Here is a 27,988-nt window from a genome sequence, read left to right as displayed (position 1 = left end):
TACTGTCCTTTACAAAGGGTGGAAGTGGTTCACTTAAGAGATGGTAGGTATGAAAAATATAGAAGCTTGGAAAGGGAGATCATTTTTTGACGAAAGCCCAGAGCTGGTAATAGAATCAGATGTGAGTTTAGATGGATGGGGTGCTTGATGTGGTTCACTATTAGCTGGAGGTCAGTGGACGGAAGAAAAAATTCTTCAAATAAATTGTTTGGAGTTGTTAGCAGGATCATTTGCAATAAAATGTTTCACAAAGGACAAAGTGAAATGTTCAGTCCTTCTGAGGATGGATAATGTGTCGGCGATTTGGTATGTGAACAAATTGGGCGGTCCAAAATCAAAGAATTTAACAGAGGTAGTGAAGATATTTTGGGGATATTGCCTGAAGGGGTCTTTTAGTTCTGGCACAACATATACCAGGGTTAAGCAATGTGGAAACAGACTGGTGTTCTTGGAATTTTAGGGATACCAGCGACTGAATGCTATGCAGACAAATGTTCTTACTGGTGCAAGAGGTTTGGTGTCCCTTTGGGGTGGATCTCTTCGCCAACAGGATAAATGCTCAAGTGAGCAAATTTTTCAGTTGCCGTCCGGGTCCTGAATCAGCAGGGATAGATGCCTCTCAGCAGAATTGGAGGGGTCTCAAACCATATGCGTTTCCATCATTTACAATGATTGCTCACATGACTTTATTAGTCTGGAGGTGGAAGGAGACAATTGTATTAGTAACTCCACATTGGCGAGCTTAGGTGTGGTATGTTATTCTTCTGGAACTGTCAGTGGATTTTCCAATTTTGTTACCATGGTTTCCGGAACTAAAAGTGGGTCCAACAGGGGGAATTCACGAGTTAATAAGATCAGGACAGTTGAGGCTAGTGGCATGGAGAATTTCAGGAGAATATGGGAAGTGCCAGGTCTTTCAGAAAAGGCTTCAACTATTATTAAAGAATCCTGGGCTCCAGGTACAAGAACGATTTATAGATTGTCATAGCAGGAATAGGTTTGCTGGTGCATGGAGAAAGGTTGTGATCCTGTTTCAGTATCTTCAGTGTTGGTGGTACATTTCCTGACAGAAAAGGTTAAGGAGGGTTTGGCTTATAGAAAAGTGAATGTTTATGGGTCAGCTATTGTGGCTGGCCATTTATTGGTCAGCGGTGTTTCCATTGGTCAAAATGTAGTGGTACTTAGGTTGGTGACGAGTATAAGATTAGCCAAGCCTCCAGTTTCTGCAGATAATTTTGTATGATATGTTTCTAAGGTTTTGAGGGGCATATTTATACTCCGTTTGCGCCGGATTTGCGTGTTTTTTTTAACGCAAATTCGACGCAAAACTAACTCCATATTTATTCTCTGGCGTTAGATGCGTCTAGCGCCAAAGTCCATGGAGTTTGCGTCACTTTTTAGCGTGGACACCTACTTTGCGTTAATGATATGCAAGGTAGGCGTTCCCGTCTAAAAAATGGACTCCGAGGCATAGGCGCAAAAATCACGCCCGGGTGTTGGCGGGTCAAAAAAAATGACGTCCAGACGCTTTTGCGTCGTTTTTTAGCGCCTGGTCAGGACAGGCGTTAAGGGACCTGTGGGCTCGGACGGAGCCCAGAAGTGCCCTCCCATGCCCCCAGGGGCCCCCCCCTGTCACCCTTGCCCACCCCAGGAGGACGCCTAAGGATGGAGGGACCCATCCCAGGGAACATAAGGTAAGTTCAGGTAAGGATTTTTTTTTTCTTTTTTTGTGGCATAGGGGGGCCTGATTTGTGCCCCCCTACATGCCACTATGCCCAATGACCATGTCATGGCCATTGGGCAAGGGGGAATGACTCCTGTCTTTGCTAAGACAGGAGTCATTTCAATGGGGGTTGGGAGTTAAAAAAAATGGCGCAAATCGGGTTGAGGCGAAAATTTTGCCTCAGCCTGACTTGCCCCATTTTTTGGCGCCCAAGCTCCATATTCCCCTACGCCGGCGCTGCCTGGTGTACGGCATTTTTTTTCACGCACACCAGGCAGCTCCACCGGCTAACGCCGGCGTTAGATGTTTTGACGCACAACTGCGTTGGCGCAGTTGTGCGTCGAAAAGTATAAATATGGCCCTGAATGTTTTGCTTAGTTTGGGATTCTAATGAATGGTCATCTTTGAGAGATTTATCCATGAAATTGACAATTTTATTATGCTTGATTTAGTTTAGAAGGGTCTCAGATGTGAGAGCTCTGGAATTAACAAGTAGAAATATTCATCAGAAGGTATGTTTCTATCTTTCAAGAAGGACGAAAACAAATTATTTTTCTATATTTTTTCTTTCTTTTGGGGAGAAAGAGAAATTGCCTGTGGTTAAGTGTGTAAAGGAGTATGAAAGGCCGAGTGGAGTGAATCAGCTACTTTTTTGCATAAAAGACACCCTTTAAGGCAGTATCATCTTCAACTCTTGCAAGATGGGTGAAGGAGATAATGAATAGAGCAGGTGTGGTATTAGCATGCTTGGTACACACTCTGTGAGCAATTTGGGATATCCACTGCAGTCAGCCTCAGCCATAAGGTCGGTCTAGCCACAGACCTGAACACAATAGGAAAGTCAATAAAAGTATCATACAAAAATGACCAATGTCTCACAACATATTTATCCAGTAAACACTGCGGAACTGCTATATTATCTGTTACCGTTTAATTTGCTCTGAAGCCAGATTGTTATAGAGGAATTCCAAATTCTCCAGGTGGAGTAGTATATTCATGGCAAAGATTTTCCCCTGTAACGCAATTTGATTAATTTCCCAGGGTGTGTCCACTTCGCTTCTTGTGCAAGGGACAATACCACTTCCTTTCTAAGTTTTTTGCAACAGACCTGAGGTAAAACAAGCCTCTAATAGGGGCACTAGCAATTTGGCCTTCTGTGCCGCTCCCTCTGTGGGTTTCCCCCCCCACCAAGGCAGGGATGGAAGGGGAAGACCTTCCCCTTCCACCCCGACCCCCACCCCCCTGTGACATCAGCGTGTGAGCGCGCGCTGTTTGTCACAAGGCCTCCTCCCTTTGCGCTGGAAGCTCAGCTTCCAGCACGATCGGAAGGGAAATGCAAAAGCATTTCTCTTCCAATCACGTGGAGGAGGCCGAGAGACTTCAAAGGGAAGGAAAGTTATTTCCTTCCCTTTGAAGTCTCTCTCAGAGTTTTGGCAGCCGGATTGCAAGCAATCCGTCTGTCAAAGCGCCCACTAGACACCAGGGATGATTTTTTTTAATTAAACTGGCACGAGGGAGCGACCCCTTGGGCAAGGGTCGCTCCCAGGGTTTTTTTTTTTTAAAAGGCCTTATCTGCCCCCCCGGGGGCAGATCGACCTATAATTAGGCCGATCTGCCCCCGGGGGGGCAGAAACCTCTAGGCACCAGGGAATATATTTTTTTTGTTTTGTTTTTCTTTTGTTTTATATTTTTGAGGTGGGGAACGACCCCTTAGGCAAGGGTCGCTCCCCTAGGAGGCAGATTATATTTAGGCCATTTCTGCCCCCATGGGGGGCAGATCAGCCTATTTTTATGAGGCCGATCTGCCCCCAAGGGGGGCAGAAACCACTAGGCACCGGGGATTTTATTGTTGTTGTTGTTTTACAGATGGGGAGCAACCCCTTAGGCAAGGGTCGCTCCCCTGGAGGGGCAAATTGTATTTTGGCCATTTCTGCCCACAAGGGGGGCAGATCGGCTGATTTTAGGTCAATCTGCCCACAAGGGTAGCAGAAACAACTAGGCACCGGGGGCAAATTTATTTTAGGCCATTTCTGCCCCCCGGGGCAGATTGGCCTATTGTTATTAGGCCGATCTGCCCCCAGGGGGGCAGAAACCTCTAGCCGCCAGGGCAATTTTTTTTTTGTGTTTTATTTTTGTTTGTTTTTTTAGAGATGGGGAGCGACCCATTAGGCAAGGGTGGCTCCCAGGGGGGGGCGGCTGATCTAGAGGCCAAAATCCACAGGTAGGCACTATGCAAAAAACACCTATGTTTTCTGTGAAAAAATGTGATGTGTCCACGTTGTGTTTTGGGCCATTTCCTTTCGTGGGCGCTAGGCCTACCCACACAAGTGAGGTACCATTTTTATCGGGAGACTTGGGGGAACACTGGGTAGAAGGAAATTTGTGGCTACTCTCAGATTCCAGAACTTTCTGTCACCGAAATGTGAGGAAAAAGTGTTTTTTTGGTCAAATTTTGAGGTTTACAAAGGATTCTGGGTGACAGAACCTGGTCAGATCCCCACAAGTCACCCCATCTTGGATTCCCCTAGGTATCTAGTTTTTAAAAATGTGCTGGTTTTCTAGGTTTCACCAGGTGCCGGCTGAGCTAGAGGCCAAAATCCACAGGTAGGCACTTTGTAAAAAACACCTCTGTTTTCTGTGAAAAAATTTGATGTGTCCACGTTGTGTTTTGGGCCATTTCCTTTCGTGGGCACTAGGCCTACCCACACAAGTGAGGTACCATTTTTATTGGGAGACATGGGGGAACGCTGGGTGGAAGGACATTTGTGGCTCCTCTCAGATTCCAGAACTTTCTGTCACCGAAATGAGAGTAAAAAGTGTTTTTTGGGTCAAATTTTGAGGTTTGCAAAGGGTTCTGGAAAACAGAACCTGGTCAGATCCCCACAAGTCACCCCATCTTGGATTCCTCTAGGTGTCTAGTTTTCAAAAATGTGCTGGTTTGCTAGGTTTCCCCAGGTGCCGACTGAGCTAGAGGCCAAAATCCACAGGTAGGCACTTTGCAAAAAACATCTCTGTTTTCTGTGAAAAAATGTGATGTGTCCACGTTGTGTTTTGAGCCATTTGCTTTCGTGGGCGCTAGGCCTACCCACACAAGTGAGGTTCCATTTGTATCGGGAGACTCGGGGGAACACAGAATAGCATAACAAGTGTTATTGACCCTTGTCTTTCTCTACATTTTTTCCTTCCAAATGTAAGGCAGTGTGTAAAAAATATGTCTATTTGAGAAATGCCCTGTAATTCACATGCTAGTATGGGCACCCCAGAATTCAGAGATGTGCAAATAACCACTGGTTCTCAACAACTTATCTTGTGCCCATTTTGGAAATACAAAGGTTTTCTTGATACCTATTTTTCACTTTTTATATTTCAGCAAATGAATTGCTGTATACCCGGTATAGAATAAAAACCCATTGCAAAGTGCAGCTTTGTGTACCTACAGTTCTTGATGAACCTACAAGCCCTATATATGCCCACAACCAGAAGAGTCCAGCCAATGTAACAGTATATTGCTTTAAAAAATCTGGCATCGCAGGAAAAAGTTACAGAGTAAAACGTGGAGAAAAATGGCTGTTTTTTTACCTCAATTTCAATATTGTTTTATATCAGCAGTTTTTTTTCTGTAGGAAACACTTGTAGGATCTACACAAATGACCCCTTGCTGAATTCAGAATTTTGTCTACTTTTCAGAAATGTTTAGGTGTCTGGGATCCAGCATTGGTTTCTCACCCATTTTGGTCACTAACTGGAAGGATGCTGAAAGCACAAAAAATTGTAAAAATGGGGTATGTCCCAGTAAGATGTCAAAATTGTATTGAAAAATTGGGGTTTCCAACTCAAGTCTGCCTGTTCCTGAAAGCTGGGAAGATGGTGATCTTGCCACCGCAAACCCTTTGTTGGTACCATTTTCAGGGAAAAAAACACGAGCTGCCTTCTGCACCCCTTTTTTCAAATTTTTTGGAAAAAAACAAAATTTTCTCTGTATTTTGGCTAATTTCTTGGTCTCCTTCAGGGAAACCCACAAAGTCTGGGTACCTCTAGAATCCCTAGGATGTTGTAAAAAAAGGACGCAAATTTGGCGTGGGTAGCTTATGTGAACAAAAAGTTATGGGGGCCTAAGCGCGAACTGCCCCAAATAGCCAAAAAAGGCTCAGCACAGGAGGGGGAAAAGACCTGGCAGCGAAGGGGTTAACACCCGGATTGGAACTTCAGTGGGCCCCATCACAGAATACCTAGCTCTTCTAATATACCCCATTATCTGGCCATAGAAAGGAGAATGGCATTTGAAAAGTAATCTATTATTTGCACCCTTATTAATTTGTATAGCTCCTTAATGTAGTCAGACACCGTTTCCACTGCTGTCTCATTAGCTGCTGGTCCCTTTTTCAGCTTAGATGAGGACAATTATATGCCAAAAAGTCTGCATATTTTTCTGAGGCTACTTATCATAAGAAAGTCCAAAGCAGGTCCTGCTGCCTATACTTAAAGGACCTTTATTTTCTTCTTTCAGAAATGTTACTGTTTTCTCATGAACAGGAGAGAAAAACATATTAAATGTTTTTGAAATGGATTGTTTCTATTGATAACCGTCTTTCCATATTATCCTTGGCTTAACCTTTAATTCATAACTGGTAACTGGACCAACCGTCAATCTTACTGAATCATTACCATTGTGTTAACAATGTCATTGAGCATAGTAACTTTTAGGGGATTCCAGTGTAATTTCCCATTTCATTAAATGCATAACTACAGTTCTGGTATTCACATTCAATGAGCAGTCACTTATATTTTCAGAAGGTAAATCCAGTACAGAAAGATGGAGTCTGGTCACTGGAGTAGGTATTGCTGAGAAATATGATGACTTTGTCAATGCTTGTTTGCCCTGCTAATGTCTCACATAAGCAGGAGCTATTATCTCCGCCCATGTGTTTTAGCCATGTTACATCAGAGTTGCTTCTGTATAGCACATCTAAAAGTTAATAGTGTAGAGGAGAGTGGCGTGGAGTGTCAGAGCGGAATGGCTAAGAGTGCAGTAAAGTGATGGAGAGTCGAGTGGCAGAGTGTTGTGTATTGGAGTGGCATACGGTAGAGTGGACTGGTGTAGAGTGCATTGGCATATTGTTGCAGAGCATAGTGGCATTGAATTCAGCATACCATGCAGCATTGTAGAATGCAGTGGTGCAGAGTTGCATGGAGTGGTGCAAAGTGAAGTACAATGGATTGGTGTAGAATGCAGGGTTATAGAGTTGAGTGTCAGAGTAAAGTCCATTGGTGTAGTGCATAGCCATAGATTGCAATGAGGTAAATTGCAGTGTTGCAGACTGGCGTAGTGGAGTTGTACAGAGTAGATTGTTGTGGGCTAGACTGGAGAGGTGTAGAGTGGCAAAGAGTGCATTGGCATAGAGTGGTGCAGAGTAAAGAGGAATAGCATGAAGTGGTGTAGAGTGCAGTGGTATTCAGTGGAGGAAAGTGGAGTGGTGTACAGTAGAGTTCAGTGGTGTGGAGTCCTGCAAGGTTGAATCGAGTGGCATAAAGTTGAGCATTCATGGTGTGGTAGCACACTGCCATTAGTCAACACATTTACTATTGAAATGGCCACTAAATTTGCACAGACATACAGTTTTACTAATAAAACAACACAGTGCACAGACAAAAGTGTGGAAATTGTTTAACCTAGTGTAATTTGTTTTTGTCATATTAAACTGTCTCCAACACACTTCTGAAATGACACAATTTGCTTAATTTGTGTTCCTATTTCTGACGTATTCTGAAATACTTATATGGTTCATTTAAATATTGTTGTGTGCTACAACAAAACTGTTATAGGCCCATTATCCAGCAAGACATAAATACTCTTAAAAGTCAGATAAAGAAGGCAGTGCCTGATATTTGTCCTCTGTCTTTGAATGCACAGCAAATGTGATGAGATAAGAAAAAGATTTACATGCCTGTTTATCGAAAGGGGGCACTAGGAAGCCTACTGTAAATAAGGTTTAAGCAAGGGACGGTGCAACCCCAAGCTGGACAGCCTAAAACAAATAAAGCTAGCAAATAGAAAGCTAGAAAATGTAAGTTACAAACCTCCTAACCCAATGGTGAGCAGGAGAAAGAATGCATTCCTAGGTCAGCGTTTTGAATGTCCCCAAGATGTCTATAGCAAACCAGACAGTAGTCTGCACCCAAAAACCGGCATGAGATGTGATTGTATAATTAATAATTAAGGAACTCTGTCTGGTTACTTTTGCTGGAGTATCTGGGTCATTTCACCCACCTAAATAGATAGTTTCCAACATCTTAAGTCCTACCAAGTAAAAAGCACTGTGACTGTTGCTCCAGATGTTTTGGAAACTAGGCCTCCAGTGGATTCCAGCTTTCCTTTAGCTCAGAGTGCTGATAAAAATCCATTAGTGCATTCGAGATGTTTGTATTGAAGTCTTCTGTAGTGAGGCTAAGGGTTTTTCCTGTCTTATTTTATTTACAATAGCAAATGTTTCTTGCAGTATGGAATTATTTACAGATTAGGAGAAAATGACCAGAGTGCTGCGGCTAATGCGGGACTGATCTTTAGATACTGAAAGACATTAGTTTAAAGGAGAATTATTTTGAGATTTCCAGTCAAACTCGATTGACTGTAATATTGCCAGGCGTCCTTTAGTATGACCTCTTTGTTGGAACGGAGGGACAGGTGAATACATAATAAGAATCGACAATTAGAGCTTCTGCTAGCCACCCTTCTTGGAAGTAGATTAAAGTGGAGTTCTGAGATTTAAGGTAATTTATTTTCCTTTCATCAACCCCTGACATGTTCCACAAAAGAATAAGGATATTTTTCCTGCTAAGCAAATTATAAGTTCAAATCAACACATATTAGTACTTGGTGCTCCAGGAAAACATGCCCATGATGTATCTTTCTTTATATGATGACCAGGTTTCTGTGCTTGTGTTTTTACAAGTCTTCCCATTGTACTCCCTTCACTTTTAATGACATTGTATTGGGAGATGTGGGTTTAGACGGAAACCCCAAAAACGTATTACAGTTAATACTGTCAAGCTCCCCAATTTCGACACTCTGTCCTTCTAATGCATGCAATACCTGAACAAAAACATGTTTAGGAGAATAATACATGGAGTCAAAATAGTCCAAAATGTGCTGTTGCATAGTCCTATGTATTGTTATCAGGAGAAGAGAGACTTTTTTTCAGCAGAAGAGGGAGAATTAAATGGTGTAAACAGATGTAATAAAATTAAAATCTCTTCTCTATGTAGTGGTACTTCTTCCACAAATAAAGAACTGGAGTCTGTTACTAGTTAATTGTAGATTTAAAGATCTACTGTCAATTGTCAGTGGGATTAGAAGCATCCTAGAATTACTGTAGTCGTTACTAATTTAATTGGAAGGATTAACGAAAATAAAAGTTGTTGGCTAGTGGATTTAGAGAAGATCTTCTGTCAGTCTCTAGTCAACCGAAATTTAACTTTTGCTCGAGTATTTCTTGAGAAGACGTGAGGGTGTTTCCTCTGATCCTCTGGTTCGTAGAGGCTCGGGAGTCTTGAGTGGCGCTCCTGTGGTGCTAGGGGCCCATAAATACACTCCTTAGAGTGGAAAAAAATACCTGCCTACTGGGAACTATACTACTTTAATACCAAGCCTAGTGGCGGTATGGTTAAAAATGGGGTATATGGAAGTAGGGTATATTAGGTACCTGCTTTCCTGGTCTACATGTTTCAAAGCCTATCCCTGGGCTTATCGGGACCAAGGTTGACTCCCTGGTCCCCCTCCTTAAACAGAGATTATCTTCAAGCACGTACCTTGCATGCTAAAGATTGCCTGAAGGGGTAATTATAACATCATATTATGCTCCCATACCTTTAGAGTGTGACTATGCACACCCCCCTCCAGGCAGATCCAGGGTACTGGAGCCAGTTATCCATAATGTATGTCTCACCTTTCTCTCTTCCACCAACAGAAAAACATGTATTATTGTTGCGGTGTGGTACAAGGTCCATCTGCCTGTAAATTATTCCTGTGGGGAACAGAAAGCCCTTGATTGAGGTAGAAAGTATGTACACTTTTATACGGAGAACTTACTGTACCAGGGCCTAGGAGGGTCACGAGGCCCTATCTTGCTTATTATTGATTGTACATGTTGCATGTTTTGTTTGCTTGTGAAGAAGCACACTTTGCCTTTATAAAGCTTTTGCAGTGTTCACAAATGGAAACAGTATCTTTGTAACTGTTAAAGATATTGATCTACTTGTTTGTATTTCTCCCCAATACAGAAAAGAGAAGACCCAAGGGACCCTTGTTTTGCATAAGTTGAAATGTATGTTTTTGTTTCCACACATTGGTTAGAAATCACTACATAACTTGATCATACAGGAGTGAAAATACTCTACTTGTAATCAGGGATCTGATGCTTATAAGTCCTGAGGAATACCATGAGATTCATCTGGACCATATGAAGATGACTAAACATGTAGACATGTGCTTGTAGGAGGATGGCCTGGTTTGTGGTGGGTACCTGTGGTAGCTGTGGATGTGCAAAGCTCATCTAGGAGACTTGCAAAGCTCATGCTATGCCACTGTAGTTACACTGTACTCACACACATGAAAGAAAATACTCAGTATTACAAAAATAAAGGTACTTTATTTTGGCGAAACAAATACCAAAAATACCATAGAGACTATACTCCCTTAGGAGGTAAGTAATACACAAATAATTTACGCTAGTGTGCAGAAATAGGCATAAAACCAGTTAAAAAACAGTGCAATTCGTGAAAATCACAATAGTTCAAAATGGGCCTCAGGGGAGCAAAAACCATATACTAAGAAAGTGGAATGCAAAAGTTGGTCCTCCATCTAGGCAAGTCTAGTGTGTAGAGGGGAGCTGGGAATAATAGAAAACACCAAAGGTAAGTACTAGAACCCACCCCACTGACCAGAAAAGCAGGAGTAAATCACAGTAACTTTCCCAGAACACACACAGAAACTAGAAGAATTATGGAAAACCCAGAAGAGACTGCAAGATACCAACAGTGTATTCCTGAACAAGAAGACCTGTGGAAGAAGGGGACCAAGTCCAAGAAGCACAGAAGAGTCCAGGAAGAGCAGAAGCCCTTGCTAACCCCAATGAAGGTGAAAAAGGAGAACCACTGGTGAAGAAGAAAAGGCAGCACTGCACCCAAGAAGACGAAGTCGGGTTCCTGGAGGATGCAATTGATGTACCACACGGGATGTAGATTTGCAGTCGGGTTTAAGTCATCGGAGTCCGCTAACAAGCCTTGGCACATGCAAAGCTTGCTGTTAGCGGAAAATGGTGCTACCTGGGACCAGGAAGGACCAGGTGGACTCTACCCAGAAGGGGGAATCAGAGGGTGCCCTCAGCAACTCAGAGAGCCCACAGAAGACCAGGCAACACACACAGCATGGGGATAAGGAAGTTGCAAAAGAGGCTCATGCAGCACTACAACAAAGGCTCCCATATCTCTGGAGAACCACTCATAAAGCTGTGCGTCACAGACTAGAATGCTGGGGCCGGAGCTACAAGACGCATGAAGGACTGTGAAGAAGGATGCCAACAAGTCTTGGCTGCTGCAAAAAATGCAGTGAACTGGGGTACAGTCTTGCGTGGGGAGGCAAGCCCTTACCTCCACCAAAGCTGGACACTTGGGAGACAAGACAGTCAGGATCACTTCAGTCTACCACCCACGATGCAGGATTCATGCATCTCAGAAAGAGAGGGGATCCACGTAGCCAGTTGTCATTGCAGTTGGTACCTGCAGAAGAACGGGAGTGACTTCTTCAACCCAAGGGAGATTCCTTTACTTTTCTGATGCAGGCTTAAGATGGGCTTCAGAGGATGCACGACTGGGAAACAGTTGCAGTTGCTGGCTTGAACCAGAGATACAATGTTGCAGAAGGTGTCTTGCTTCTTTGTTGCAGCTTGTAGAGTTCCTGGACGGTCCAGATGCAGTTTCTTCAGTGAGAAGTCAAAGTGGAGGACGTAGAGGATTCCTGATGGAGTCTTGCAATCTGAATATGAGGAGCCACCCAAAGGAGAGACCCTAAATTTCCCTGGTCACCTAACCAGGTAAGAGCCTATCAGGGGAGGGCGCTGACGTCACCTGCTGGCAGTGGAAACTCGGATGCTCCCAGAGTTCCCTGCCAACCTTGAATCCAAGATGGCAAAACTCAGGGACCCTCTTGAGGAGCTCTGAGCACCACCCCAGGGCGGGTGATGGACAAGAGAGTGGTCTATCCCCTTTCCTGTTGGAAATGGCCTTTCTGCAGGGTCACCCCCAAACATTTTGCCGTACTCCTTCTCTTTTTCTGACCTCATTTGTGCTGGCTTTAGGACGGCTAAACAGTGCTAAAGTGCATATGCTCTCTCCCTAAGACATGGTGACATTGGCTCATACCCAATTGGCATATTTAATTTACTTGTAAGTCCCTAGCAAAGTGCACTACATATGCCCAGGGCCTGTAAATTAAATACTACTAGTGGGCCTGCAGGACTGGTTGTGCAACCCACTTAAGTAGCCCCTAACCATGTCTCAGGCCACCCACTGCAAGGCCTCTATGTGCAGTTTTACTGCCACTTGGACTTGGCATTTAGAAGTAATTGCCAAGCCTTAAACTCCACTTTTTCTACATAGAAGTCACCCCTAAGGTAGGCTGCAGGTAGCCCATAGGGCAGGGTGCTATGTAGGTAAAAGGCAGGACTCACGGACCACTGGATCGACGCATAGCCAAGCCAGAACGACGCAGCCCAACTTCCTGCGAGAAGAATCGATGCAGCGCCTGCCGTGCATCAGAAATTTCCCAGCATTGTCCACCGGATTGACGCAGCTCCTGTGACTTAGTCCTGCATGCCCAGGATTTCTCTGCATCATCCCCAGGCCATCAAAATACCCGCAATCCAAAAAGGATCCAAGTCCATGGACTGGAAATCGATGCAAGGCCCTTGCTGCGTGAAAAATATAGAGAAACTGATGCACACCTTCCCGTTTTCCACGTCCTGTACAGTCCCTTGCGGATAATTTAGATGCAAACCAGGTACTTTGTGCTTGCAAGAGACACTTAGGCCCATATTTATACTTTTTAGCACCACATTTGCGCCGCTTTTTGACGCAAAAACGGTGCAAACTTACAAAATACAATTGGTGCCCTCCTTGCATAAACCAGTCTACACTGGTTCAGGGACCCCCCAGTCCCTGCTCTGGCATGAAACTGGACAAAGGAAATGTTAGAAATGGGGCTTTGGTTGGTAGTTAGGTTACCCCCCTTCCAAGCAAGGACCCTCTCTCTAACCAGGGTAAGTCACACAGAAAGCAAATTATCCTGTGACCACCCTCTGGCAGCTTGGCAATGAGCGGTCAGGCTTAACTTAGAAGACAATGTGTAAAGTATTTGTGCAATAAGTCATGCAATAACACAGTATAATACTCCACACAGGTTTAGAAAAATATAGAATATTTATCTGGATAAAATAAGGTCAAAACAATCAAGATTTGATAAGTACGCATTGAAATATCACTTTAGAGCATGATAAAAAGAGTCTTAAGATCTTAAAAGCAATAAGGCCCATATTTATACATTTTTAGCACCGCATTAGCGCAGCTTTTTGATGCAAAAAATGGCGCAAACTTACAAAATACAATTTTTCCTGCGGCTTGGGGAGGCTAACCCTCCTAAGCCTGTAACACCTGTTTCCAAAGGGAGAGGGTGTAGCTTCCCTCTCCCAAAGGAAATCCTTTGCTCTGCATTCCTGGGCCAGAGCTTTTCAAGCAACAGGAGGGCAGAAACCTGCCTGTGAGGTGGCAGCAGCTGGGGCTGCTTGGAAAACCTGAGAAAGCTTAAATGGCAATACTGGAGTCCTCTAAGGAGCCCCCAGAGTGCACGGAATCATACAACCAATGCTTGCAAAATCCTTGGTGTATGATTTCAACATGTTTAATACCAAACATGCCTATGTTCAGACTCACCATTATGTAGCTGGACATAGGTAGTGACCTATGTCCAGTACACGCATAAAATGGCGTCCCCGCACTCACGAAGGCCGGGAAAATGGTCCTGGAGGTCGTGGGGGTACCTCTGCTAGTGCAGGGGTGCCTTTACACACAGGTACTTTGCACCCTGCCATCAGGGCTGGAGGGCCTCCTATAGGGGTGACTTATAAGTGACCTGGTCGGGGAAAATGGCAGTGAAAGACTGCTTGCACCTTTTCACAAAGGCTGCAATGTCAGTCCTGCAGAAGTCTCTGCCTGGGCTCCCCATGGTTTGCAAAAAATATGCTGCAGCCCATAGGGATCCCCTAGAACCCCAGTGCCCTGGGTACCTAGGTACCATATACTAGGGACTTATAACGGGGCACCAGTATACCAAATGTGGGTGAAATACTGTGTTAACAGTAACCAACAACCAAATCTAAGGGTGAGAGCATAACTACTGGGGTCCTGCTTTGCAGGATCCCAGTAGACACAGTCAAACACACTGACAAACAGGCCAAAAGTGGGGCTAACCAAGCTAGAAAGAGGCTACTTTCCTACAATGCTGGAGATCATGAACTGACCCTTGTTAGAAACTGGGGCGTTGGATGTCAGAATATGTACAAGCAGGAAGTCAAATTACCTGTGCTCACCCTTGGGTAGCTTTACACAAAGCAGTCAGGCTTATCTGAAGAGGCAATGCTGAAAGTGTTTGTGCAACACACATACATGCAGTAGCACAACAAAAACACCACAAAGGCTTCACACAAGGTCATGAAAATAGACTATAATGCCTGGTGAACTGATTAACTTGAACCTGTTCGCAAAACTGAGATGCAGGGTGCAGATGAGTACTGTGCTGAGAGATGCATTGACGTGGGCCAACAGTCAAAGTGATGCACTTGTTTTCTTAATGCAGTAGTGGGATTGAATCAGTTCTGAAGATGATGCAGAACAAGAATCCCTGCTGCACAGCAGTCCGTACCAATAGAGGTGACCACACCTCTTTACCCTTCATTTTAGCTTTACTGCCTTTACGTGATAACAGAGGCATTTCCAAATTATGCAATGCTAGCAAGTGTGCAAACCACTGGTGAAATGTCGGGAGACTGGTTTAGCCAAGCTGATGTGATACTCAAGCGCACTACGGCCATGGCAACAAACCCAAACATCTGGCATGACCCAGGAACTCATTCGCTGTACACCCCCAAAAGGATAAACTGAGGGCTTAAGGTGACAATTACCCTTAACATGGAATTGAAAAATGTAGTTATCTTGCTTTTAAACTGCTCCAAATATGGGCAACTGCAATACATATGTATTGGATCTGCCTAAGGATGATGGTAGCATGGTGAAATAGGAATTCACCAACGTCCCCCCTCGCAATTCGGCAATGTTTCCAGGCATGTCATATAGGTCATGTTATGCCAGCAGACCAGCTGAGAGCAGCAGAGTTTGAGCTACTTTGAGGGATTTGAAAAAGGAACAGTCTGGGGACCCCAGCATCTTTTGCCATTACTCCGACTGCCTCTTGGACATCTTGCAAAAGGGTTTTCATTAATCCATAAATTTAGCTGATTGTACAATGAAGGACCACTACTAACAAGGCCATCAATTCCACTTATGCAAAATCCTGTGGACCACCCACTTTCCAGATTTGCAAATACTTGAAGAATTCCTTTTGCGTAATCTTGAAGCCAGCCCATAAATTTCTCAAAGGTGATTATTCCAGCACAGGAAACAAATCATCTAGCTGCTTTAATCCTCGTTCCTCCCAACCAAGCACACGCGGATCCCAGAAAATATAATGAAGTATAGGATTTCTCTGTAGCACAGTATAACAATTCAGCCACCAAAGTCCAAACGTATTTTGGAGTTCTGTGCCAATTTAAAAGGCTCTCTGAAGGATCATAGAAAATACTTTTTTAAGTAGCTGGACTCTACTTGCTGCAAGAGACAGCCTCTGGTTTTCATCCCTCCTCCCCCAGCAGTAATTCAAAGATTGCTGGGGTTTCTCCACCCATTCATTGATCCTCATGTTTCCCAAACAATTAACCCATATTTTGAAGGGCTGCTGCCCAAGAATAAAGCTTAAAGTCTGGGACGACCCAGCCCCCTCTATCTCTAGCAAGTGTTAGATACTTAAGGGCTCTTCTGGTTTTGGAGTATGCCCAGATCAATAAAATTACCATGTTGTCAATACCTTTGAGCCAGTGACTATTCAACTCCAAATGAATTGCCCTAAACAGATTTTGTATCTTAGGTAAAAATATATTTTTCACCACATTGCTTCACCTGACTTTAGAGAGGTGCATCTTATCCATCCTACAGAGGACCCTCTTTGCTTTCTCAAAAACTGGGGCTAAATTAGTTTCAACAATTTGGTCCACCTCTGCAACCACATTAACCCCCAGCTACATGGCTTTCTCAACTAATTATCACTGAATTTAATAACTGTTATGATAACTTGGTTTTTTTTCTTAGCCACAGAATATCAAGAATTTTTTTCAAATATCTCGGCCTCAATTACAATCTCCCTTAGTGCTACCATCAGACTAGACATGTCCACAGCGAAATCATACACATAGGCAAGTTCTTTGGTGACCTGACCATGAAATCTCATTGGTGCTATTGAGTTGGTGTAGAGCTTCCAGATCAGGGGATTGATATACAATGCAAAAAGCAGAGGGGAGTAAGGACAACCGTGGCTTGTTTCCCTTTGAACATGGATTAGCTCAGACTGACCCTCCCATCGGTTGCAGCCCGTGGTAAACTGCTCTTATTGCATTAATGTTGCCAGGGCCAATGCCAAACCATTTCATGACAGCCCAAAGATGTCACCAGGAGAACCTATTGAATGCTTTATCTGCATCTAATAAGATCAGGGCTATTGGATCTCCTAGGACTGCAGAGGCATCACAAAGCATAATAACCGTGTAGATATGATTTGTGCCCCCCCCCCGGATGAAACCATGCTGTCTGGGAGAAACAACCTTACCAATAAGGTGACTTGGGCAGGTGGCTAGTACTTTGGTAGTATATCTTGGTGTTGCTTTTAATCAAGGTAATTGGTTAGTACAAACCACGTTTCTGTGTGGATTTATCATTTTTTGGGGTGGGACACTGCCATTTTCAAAAGGACTACAACTCTGGAGCCAGCTGCCCCCCCCCCCCTTGTATCTGTGAAAATAATTTTCTAAATTATTCCTAGAAGGGAAGAAAACACTTCTAATGAAATCTTATCAATTTCTACAGCTCTCCCTGAAGGGAGACTTCTTATGTCTACTTTGATGTCCTCCCCGGAGAGGGGAGCAATCAAAAACATTCTCTTCAGCACTCAGCTATTTTACTGGTAGACTCTAGATACTGCTTTATTTCCTCGCTATCCTGTCCCTCTTCCTCTAGGAAGCGCCTCTCATAGTACCCTTGGAAGACCTCTCATGCACCAGCTGGGTCAGAAATCATTCCTTCACTGGTTTCCCTCACTTAAGTTATCTCCCCTGCATCAACTTTTATCTAATGCAGACAGCTAGCAAATGACCGACCCACTGACCATATTCGGAGCACTCCCATTTCCAGGCATGATATTTATCTGCCATGGTCTTTGCCGATGCTAACCTAAGTATCTCCTCCTCACACTTGCCTTAAATGCATCCCAAACTACTCCTAAATTAAGTGCTTCCTTTGTTATGCTCCATGAATCCAGGTTTGAAACGCTTATGTGAGGAATATCTTTGTTGTTACATGTCCACTCAAAAGACCAATTCTATCTATTCCTTCTCAGACAGCAGGTTGTAGTTGGACATAACCAGGGAGGGATTTTTCAATACTGTGCACTCTAAGCAAGCTGCAGGAGATTGAAATAATAATAATAATAATAATAATAATAATAATAATAATAAGATTAATAATAATCCAAGTGGGCATGTACCTATGTTGGGCAGATCAAAAAGTAAAGCTGGTGTCTGACATTTTGAGCTTGTACCAAGTGTCAACTAGCCCATGATCCCTCCCAAGGTAGAGTGAAGATTTGAAAAGCTTGGACTTCTGACTAGAATAGGAGTCACCACCATCATCCAGCAGCCCTCCCACTACATTCATGTTAAAGTCCCTACACACTATAATAGGAGTAGGCCAAAGTGCCAATTCAGTATCCAGCCAGTCGAAGACTGCAGGGTCATTCATGATTGACCCACACACCAAACACAGGGTGAATACCCCCTTGGGATAAAGACAATCAGTATTCATCCCCTAGCCAAATTTCGCAGCCATGGGCCTATTAAAACTATAAATGTCTCTGTGTCATGATGGCCACCCCCTGGGTCCTAGAAGCTTGGGTTGTACACCCTACCAAGAGGTAGTCTAGAAATTCTAGAAGATGCCTCCTTGTCATTCAACCCACAGATATTCAAAGTTGCAATCTGGAGCTGACTCATGGCTATGCAGTAATAAATACAATGTCCAAAGAGGCCCCATTCATTCTTAGCAAACTTCATTAGCTCCTACTGTCACCAAATATGTTCATACCTTTTGATTACCCTCTTGTGTTGACCCCCAACCAACCCAAACAACCCCACATTTCCTTTTCCCACCCCTGGACCCCCACCACCAAAACCATGAAGCAATCAGGGCACCCATAACCTGAGTGACGATTCCGTAGTACACAGTATACAAGCTCCTCCCCACAATCCACAAGCTACCACCAAACCAACTCAGAGGAATATACAGGAGCAACCAAAGAGATAAGAACAAAGGAGATAAACCTATAGAAAGAGAAATATATTAACAAGGCACACCACCCAGCATTCATGACAAACTTTCAACTGTAGATACACTTGTCATGCCCAATAAAGTCATTTCATTCTGAGCCCTGACAAGATGGGGAGTCAAAATGAAGAGAGACAACCCTTCCAAATAAGAAATCTCTCAGGTCCCCAGAGAAAAGACAATCCGATATTCTTTAGCCTTAACTTCCAAGGTGAATGTCAGAGTCTTGCCCTTACAGTTGACTTTTAGCCAGGCCGGGTTCACCAAAAATGCTTCACCCTCAAGGTTTTTAAATGGCTTCATGAGTTGTCTGACCCACCATCTTCTCTCTACTGTGACATGACAAAATCGGGCTACGCAAAAAAGGTTTGACCATTAGAACTCCATTTAGAATCAGGGCAAGTCTTTTTAAAGGTTGCTTGCCTAAGTAAAAAGCTCCCAAAATGCACCAGAATAGATCAAGGCCTGTCAGCTTGTTCGTCACATTGTTTTTCGAGCATTAGCAGAAACTGATGAACGTACTGTACCTCCATGTCCCAGTTCCATGTTGTATATTCAGGGAAGGACCCCTTGATGAGATTTAATATTAAGGCCCTCATGTCACCGCCTTCAACACCTTCTGCAAGCCCCGAAAATATGAGATTGTTCCTTCACTGCTTATTCTCAAAGTGTTCCATCTACCAAAGCATATCCATCATCTGAGATTCAAGGGCATCAGTCTGGTCTTTAAGTACTCTGATATCTAGCTCTAATGCTGCAGAGTACTCTTCCACTGGGGAAATCCTATCCCCAATTTCCATATAAGTTTTGTTAACCTTCCAGTTCACCTCTTGCGTCTTGTTTGAAGCTTTTCTGCCAGGAACTGTTTTATGGAGTTATAAATGATCCCTAGCATGGGTTCTTCTGTTCCTACCTCAGAAATCAAGCGATTTTCCACCAAAGGAGGTGAGGTAATTTGCTGAGTTTGGTCATCAGTATAAACCCACTGGGTTGCAGAATAAACCCATTTCACAGCACAGGAACATAAGAATTTTTTTCTGTGTTGGTCCACCTAGCTTATCTCCCCGCTCTCTTTTTTTGGTGCTTCAAACGCCTAGCTGAAGCATATGGCCTGTCAATTGCATAACTCGAGCAAGCCCCTGAGGCAGAGGCATGTAAGTCATCATCCAAATCACTAAGACTCAGATTAGAGGATTCTGCCCATTCAGTAGGAGAAGATTGCCATCTGAGAGGGTAGTTGTCATGGGGTCCAAGGATGCTATTCAAAACTCAGTACTTCTATTCCCAACAGGTTCAGTCTCGGAGGAGGACAGGCAGCTATGTCACCAGACCATGAACTCCCTTTAACTTTATCCTCGTGCACTGTCCCAGACACAACAACCCCCTGGGCAGCATGCACAGTATCATCAAGCAGGGGCACACTCCAGCCTGACCTTTCGAGGTTCAAAGAACATCCCACCTCCACTGAGTGCCCCAGACTAACCTGCAAAGGTGCTTTCATGGTCAATAGCTCCTGCAGTCAGTCTGGCACCTCCGCAGGCTTTGTGTGTCCCTTCCACATGGGGGGGGTGAAGAAATGGGTCTGAATCCAGTGATGTGGCTCCTTTATCCAATCCCTGGGAGCCCCGCTAGAGGCAGTTTGCTTCTTGGGCACTAACTGCTTCTCATTGGGGTAAACTGGCATAGCCCTCAGCAGAGTATCCCCAGATACTGTGGCAAAGAAAGTCCACAATTAAAGACGGTGGTTGAGAATTCTTAATTAGCCCTGTTGCCCCGTCTGTTGATTTTCCAGAACAGTTGTTCTCTGAAGTAATAGCTAGCACGTGTGATCCCACCTCCTTCTTTACACCCAACTCCTTTCTCTTTACTCCGGTGCTGCCATGCTCAGCCTTTCAGGAGGGCATGTCCAACTGCACGATGAAGGGGTGCTGTACTCTTTGTCCTGTCCCGCACCTGCTTGGTGTTGTTAGGAGGAATGCCTCGACCCATCAAACACCACCAAAATCTTCCACTGCCCGGCCAATAACACTGGTAATGAGGACGAAGGATAGCAGCAGCACCCTAGCCTCCCCCACTCAGGCTGCTCGCGGTCCTGAGCAAGGGTAGCTCCACATGCGACATGCCCACTTAGTAGCCTTCCCCCTTTATCTCTCCTGTCTTCACAGCAGTGCTAAAGTGTGAGCTGGAAGGGATTGGCTTCTGGAGCGCACTGCATAGTCACCATCTAGCGACCCCCAGCAGAGCTGCTTCTTTAAGAGTGTTTCTTTGGTTTTGGTGTTGTATACCTCTTGTCCCCATCTCCCAGGTGCAACTAAACTGTAATTTGTTCTTAAAAAAAGACCCTGATCCGAGGTGTATTCAGCTGCCTAAATTGCTTGTCTGTGGAGCTGAAACAATTCTCAACAAGTAGAGGAACTCATCACCAATTAGGATCAGCTTGTAAGTCTTCTGAAATTTCAGAACTTCCTTGGGGAAACTGAAATGGCCAGTGATATGTTGGTCATGATGGAAACCCAAAGGAACTGATCTGATGATGAAGACAAGCATAGGAGAGCAGGCTGGTGTAGTTACACTCTTTGGCTGACATACCTGCTCATACTAGCAAATTCCTGCAACCGGGACCTCCCTGTGTCTCCCCACCTGTGAATCGTGGGAAAGAGAAGGGAAATTCCATTCTGAGTTCCAGCTATCCTAGTGTTGAGTTCTAGTACCTAGACCATATATAACAGAGCCAGCAATAAGTTCAAGATCCTGAGAACTGTACACATTATAGCCCACTCAATGGACAATCTCCTTCCCTTATATATTCATAGACTATTTGCCTATCCACCCACTGAGGTCTGCTTCAGCTGATCTCCTAACTTTCCCCTCTCCTTGTTGGATAATACAAATGAGGGACGATCTGTTTCTGTCCTGGCTCACAGTACTGAGACCCTTCTCATATTTACATACAACTTGCTATGATTCTCACCAAATATAGTAAACAGAAAAAACAGCCTTTTTTCAATAATAGTAATAATCACCCTCCATAATGGAGCACTAAGCTCAGGACATGCTATTTTCTGTTTCATGCACGACCACAAGCTAAACACATACTCAACATCTTACACACTAATCCATTTCAAATGCATTGCATCTGACACAACATTGGTAAAGTCTCTTGGAATTCAGAGAGGCCAAAGATTGAATGGGGAAGAGTTTGCATTATTTTCACCCATATGAGTGATTTGATGCAAAAAGATGTTCTATTTATGTCTGGCCCCAGTACTCCCAAACCCGCACCTTTCTAAGGCACCCAATCTACACTCTAGTTTCAGCTAATTCCCTTCAGGTAATGCATGACATGCAAAGTATGTTGTTCACCTTAGTGTAATTTAGTAGAGCATAAAGTCATTTTGTGCACTTAACTTATACATTCTGATTCTCAGATTCAGGATTAGTGGAAAATTCAAAAGCATCAGGGACCTGATATATATCTCATCTGACAAGTTATTCTGTCACAACGATGATGGATATCTCATCCGTCAAATTCTAAATACCATGGAAAACAATGGTATTTAGATTTTGGCGGACTGAATATCCGTCATTGTTGCAACAGACTAACCCCTCCGAGATCGACATCGGGCCCCAAGTATTGCATTGAAAATTGACCAACATGGTGGATTTTTGATTATTCGTACTAAATTGCTGTCTTGTGGGAAAACTGGTATTAAAGTGGCGATGTTCTGCAAAATATAGTGTAAGCTCAGAAACTCATAATTTGTGTGTATTGACACATATTTTGTAGGTAATTAGGTCCTTGCTTAGGCAGATCATTGAAAATGTGTGTTCGTAAAGGCAGGTGTGTCTTTCAAGAACAGGTAAGTGCAGTGGCGGCCCGTCCTTTAGGGCGGAGGGGCCACGCCCCCCCACCCCATGAAGAGTGTCTGTCAGGCTGAACAAAGGTCAGCCTGACAGACACTCTTCCTGTTCAGGTCAGGCAGCCAGGAGTGAGCCATGCGCAATTTGCGCAGACTCCTGGCTGCCTGAGCTGAACTTTGCTGGGCTGAGGAGATCACAACCCCTATGGGCGTGACCTCCTCGGCCCAGCAAAGGTGCCTCGAGGCCCTCCCCTGGGTGACACTCTCCTTGGGCGCTTCAGGTTTAAGCCCTGAAGTGCCCAGGGCGAGTGTCAATCAGTGACACTTCGTCACAGAGTGGGGTGGGGTGGGTTCAGCAGTCTCACTGACCCCATCCGACTCTGTGACGAGGCTGGGACTGCTGCCTTCCCTCATTGGCTGACCTAAGCTCAGCCAATGAGGGAAGGCAGCAGTCCCAACCCTCCTGGGACCTGGAGGCTAAAGGTAAGTGTGTGTGTGTGTGTGTGTGTGTATGTATGTGTGTTATGTTTTACACTGAATGTTTGGTGCGCGCGTGCATGTTTGAATGGAATGAGTGTTGTTAATGGATGAGCGTGCGTGCATGCGTGCGAGTCTGTGTGTGTGTTTGTGTGTGTGTGTACCCCGCCCGCCCCCCTCCCGAAGCTGCCGGCCGCCACTGGGTAATTGGTAGATGTATGGAGAATAATTGTGTTGAAATATCCGTTTCTGTATGTCTTATTCACATAGAATTTCAATATATTGTAAAATTCATATGAGTAAAATTTGAGGACTACTGTTGTAAATGAAATGCTTAAAGTGAGAGCGCTACATCTGAGAATCTCCAAAAAAGCATGGAATCATTTCTAAACATTATAAGGAAACCTATATACTAGAGCTTTTCCAAGCCATAACTTGTGAATTAGACCATAGTTTGCTTCATGGAGTCTTACATGACATGAGCCTTGTGATGGTGACCTGGGAAGATGAACGTCTGAAAAGGTGAGCAATGCTGCATTATTTGATTTAAAGTTTGATCGTTGCTATGGACTAATTTTTACCTTTCCAGTTTTGCCCAAAAATCAACCAGTTATGAAAGGGGCATAGTCAAAAAAGCTAGATGATTCTTCTGTGTAAAGTTGTATGAAGAAGGAGGTGGCACCTGAGTGGGTGTAGCTTTAGATGTCTTTTCATGACGCATGGCCTGAAATGGCAATCTATTTTTGACAAATTCATAAATGGACTCTTACCAGAAAAGCACAATCAAAATCAGCAGGATCTTTTATTTAACATTTTATATGAATGAATTAGGGTTTCGTCTATTGTGCATGACTACTCGAAAGAGTGTTCCAGTGCTTTAGGCAACTAGAGATGGAAAAGTGGGAACTGCAGGAGTCTTACATTCACTGAAGTTTAGAGAAAATTGTTTTCAGCTCTTTCTTAAATTTTACTTCCTCCATTATGGACCTCAGATGTCCAGGCAACTGATTTCACATACTGGCCACTTTGACAGTTAGAGGAGCCTCCTCTGCAGTGCTTAAGTCTGGGAAACAGAATTAAGCCATCAGTACTAGAGCACAGGGACCTCCATGGTCTGTTTACCATCATCCTCTCATTTAGGTACAAAGCCCATTTGCTGCGAAAAGCTTGATGTGTCAACATCAATGCCTTATATATTACGTGTTGTCGAGCTGGCAGCCAGTGCAGTCACTCCTGTAATGAAGATACCTATGTAAACATAGGTATTTTATAAAGTAGGCAGACCATCATGTTTTGCATAACTTGTAAGTGTTAAATCAGATGTTTAGAAACCCCTCAAGTAAGGAACATTGGCATAATCCAGCTCAGACAAAGTCAAAGCTCTGTCTACAAAGACTTGTGCATCATGTGAAACGAAGTTAAGAAACTTCAGCATGTGACAGTTTCAAAAGCATTCCTTCACAACTGATGTTCCCTGCGCACTGACCAAGAGTTGTGAGTCAAGCATAATGCCCAGATTTCTGGCCACCACATTTGGAGAAGGCGTGGTGGGGGGACACTGTTGGGCCATGCTCCTGCCCATCCTAGAAGGGGACTGAGGCTGGGTTGCACTGCAGTTTAGGGCACTCAGCCAGTCAAGCAGCACTGCCATGCAACGTGCAAAGGCATCCTTTACATTTGCAGAGTCCCCATCATACGTAAGCAGGAGCTTTATGATGTCAAAGGATTCAACCAGATATGCCAAAGGGGTCATGTAAATGTGAAGAGTGTCGGACTTATGTTAGAGCCTTGTCGCTCTCACCACATGTTTGCATCCAAGGCATACAGCTTCATATAGAATACCTTCTGTCATCTCTCAAGAAAGGAACCCAGCCACCTCAAGGATGAGCCCATCACCCCCAGGTGTTCTAGTACAGCAAGCTATTATGATCTATTGCATCAAATTAGGCTGACAGGTCCAAAAGCACCAGAGCAACTTCAAGGCCAGAGTCCAGACTGGTCTCAATATATTCTGAGACCTCTAATAGCATTGTCTCAGTGCTGCGGAGTGCTCTAAACCCCATTTGGGACAGATGTAATAAATTGTTCTCAGCCAGAAAGGTAGTTGTTGGATCACCAGCTTTTCCAAAACCTTTGATACTGTTGGGCACAGAGAGACTGGTCAGACGTTTGCCAATGATTCAGGAATGGCGTTGACCTTTTTGAGCAAAGGAATCACGTTACTTTTTTCCAATCATCTGCTACGATACCTGAATGGAAGGAGGTAGCAAACAACTCCCAATATATTGGTGCAATAATATCCAAGATAGACTTCAGGATATGAGGTGGCATAGGATAACTTGGGGACCTTGATTTACAATTTGCAAGTGAAGCCTTCCCTTCTTCCAGAGACATACTATAAAAGGATGGCAGTTTGGAATCTGTTGTTGTACCTGCTACATCTCCAACTCCTGACCGCAAACGCAAATTACTTGCCCCCACCAGAACGGACTGAATTTTGAGGATTTTATCCTAAAAAAAGAAATCACTAGGTCTGGGGCAAAGTGACTAACTAGACACTAAGGGGTGGGGGGGTAGTTTTATTGTCATTAAAGCTGACGACAATTTTAAAAATCTTCTTCCCATCATTGTCAGCATACTTGATACATTGGGAGTAACAGGAGCATTGAGCCCCAGTGAGGTTTTTAAGCTGATTTTATGGGCCATTTTATAATGAAAATGAAAGCAAAAAATGGTCCATTCAGTGCGCTGATTGGAGAGTCTCTTACTTTATCAATATGTTGAATAAAATGCGTGAGGTCAGAGTTTCCACTAAACGAATGCCCAGGGGGTCCTCTGCCTTATCCGAATGAATGTTAAAATCACCAAGAATGGTGCATAGGTAATAGATTTATGCACTAATGCGTTATCAATTAATGCTGTAAGATTCCTGCATATCCCAAGGGCCTATTGTAGTGTGGTTAGTTTTACTTATCCTTTGCGCATTAGCTTCAGGCTTTAGGCCTTTGTGCACTTTGCTCTGGATGTATTTTATTCATTTGCTTGCAGCTTAGAGCCTCTGTGCACTTTGCTCTAAATGCTTTTTATTAGGCTTCGTACTGTTATTTTTCAAATAGCCAGTTCTACGGTCTTGTTTTATATTCATATCACACTGTTTAGCCTACTTCAGCACTGGAGTTTTCCATAACACATTCTTGTTCACTCTGTGCTTCAGTCAAGGATACAGTCTGGTACATTGCCGATAGACGTGGTAGGAGTTTAGTCTTTGGCATTCCTGCGTTGGGACATTTTGTGATCACGCTGACATGTTAGTTATAAAAACACTTCCTTGTCCCAATACACGCAAGAGGGAGATTCTGACCAGGGAACCACAACTAGACGCTGACTGCCTCGTTGCAGATGCTGAACCAAGATCACAGGCCTTTGCTCAGGTATGAGGGCTGATGTCTTCCCAGTGATTCAGAAAGGCAAGTTAGAAGCTTAACATGCTGTGCTCGAAATAGAACAAGCAGAGGGAGAGTAGAAACTATTAGACACGATGATAGCTTTGTTCTTATGTTTTACTCTCCTGGTGACTATTTCAATCCTACTGTGTTGTATGGTTCTGGTTATTGCGGCTCAGGCCTTATTATCAAAAATGCAGTCGTTTTATTAAAACATTATATAAAACTTATACTGCCTTTGTCATTTGTATATGAGATCATATTGTAAATGAGAGAGTTGGTTTGGATCTGAGTGACCACGACTTCCCTGAGAAGTTCCAAAGATGTCATGCGCTCGGCTGCCCAATCATCTCTTCCCCGTGGGAGAAATGAGGCACTGCTAGTTAGCCGGAGCAAAAACCGGATTTAGGGTGACAGAGTTCTTTACACGTGGGTCAGACTCAGTCCCCCACACCGTTATCGATCCTGCTGCCTAGAAATCCAGTAGTCTCATTTAGGATAATGAGAGCCCACGCAACACTATAAAGCAATGCCTCTGAGAGGGAATGCTGTCCACCAGTAGAGATGCTAAAACCCACAGCTTCTGCTCATGTCATCCCATCTTTTTCAAGGGGCAAAAGCAACAAACATCTTTAAAGTTACGTTTAAGAGTACGTGGCAATGTTGAACTGTGCAGATAAAGGAATTGTAATAACACGAAAATGTGGTACCCAACCACCCCCCCTCATTTCGTCAGACTGATAAATGCTTACTGTGTCTGCATGTTTTGTAGCTGAAAATACAAAAAATATATTTGGGTAGAAAAGTAAGTGGCAATAAATGAGTTATCTAGTTTAAAAAAAAAATATTCGGGCCCTGGAACAACATTGTTAAACTGTAGCCACCTCTCACTCAGTGCCTGCGTCAAATTATATTGCAGCACTAGCTTGTGACTGGCAGAAAGGTAGGGCTATTTTCCTTCAACCTATGAATTTCCTTAAAGAGGGCAATGGTTCAATGACCAATTTGGAGCTCACTTAGAGCACTGTACATTTTAGAACAATGTATGTATTTAATTGAGCTAAATAGTACAATACGGTACGTGATCATTAACTTACGTAGATGTCTATAACAAGCATTTAGAGATTTTTTCTTAAAGGGTTGCAGTGAAGTTACACTTTAAAGTAAATTTATCCATAGTAAGACTTGTTACACACATCTCCCACACACTCGTATGGTAATCCGCTCTATCTGATTTTGGTCTCTGATCAGATTAGCATCTTTCAATCTACACTTGAACGATTTCTTATGTACACGCTCATCACTCTACCCATATCCACCGCTCCATGCCCACATCGATCCTCATATTCAAAATACACTCTGATCCCAGTCCAGTATAAAACAAGCTTTTCCTCCTCTCAAACGTCTGTGAGCTTGAATTCAACGTTGACGACACAGTAACATGTAATACCCCAAACAAATAGATATTTTCAATAATTTTTCTAGTATATAAATGAAAAATATCCTATACACCAGAACACTGTCATTTCCCATTTCCTCTGACGAACACACAGCATCTTACTTACATCACACTTACTGCACCACACACTGCTCTCCAGTGTGCTTCCTTTTGCCCCCCCCACCAGTTCAAAGGACTATATTTGCCACAGTCACACCTCTATCCTCAACCTTCCCTTCTCAGCTTTTCCCCCCTATACTAAAACCAGATATGGCCTCAAAGATTCCAAGGTTGC

This window comes from Pleurodeles waltl, chromosome 6 (assembly GCF_031143425.1).
Source record: "Pleurodeles waltl isolate 20211129_DDA chromosome 6, aPleWal1.hap1.20221129, whole genome shotgun sequence".
NCBI lineage: Eukaryota > Metazoa > Chordata > Amphibia > Caudata > Salamandridae > Pleurodeles > Pleurodeles waltl.
Note: the sequence above shows the minus strand (reverse complement) of the source record.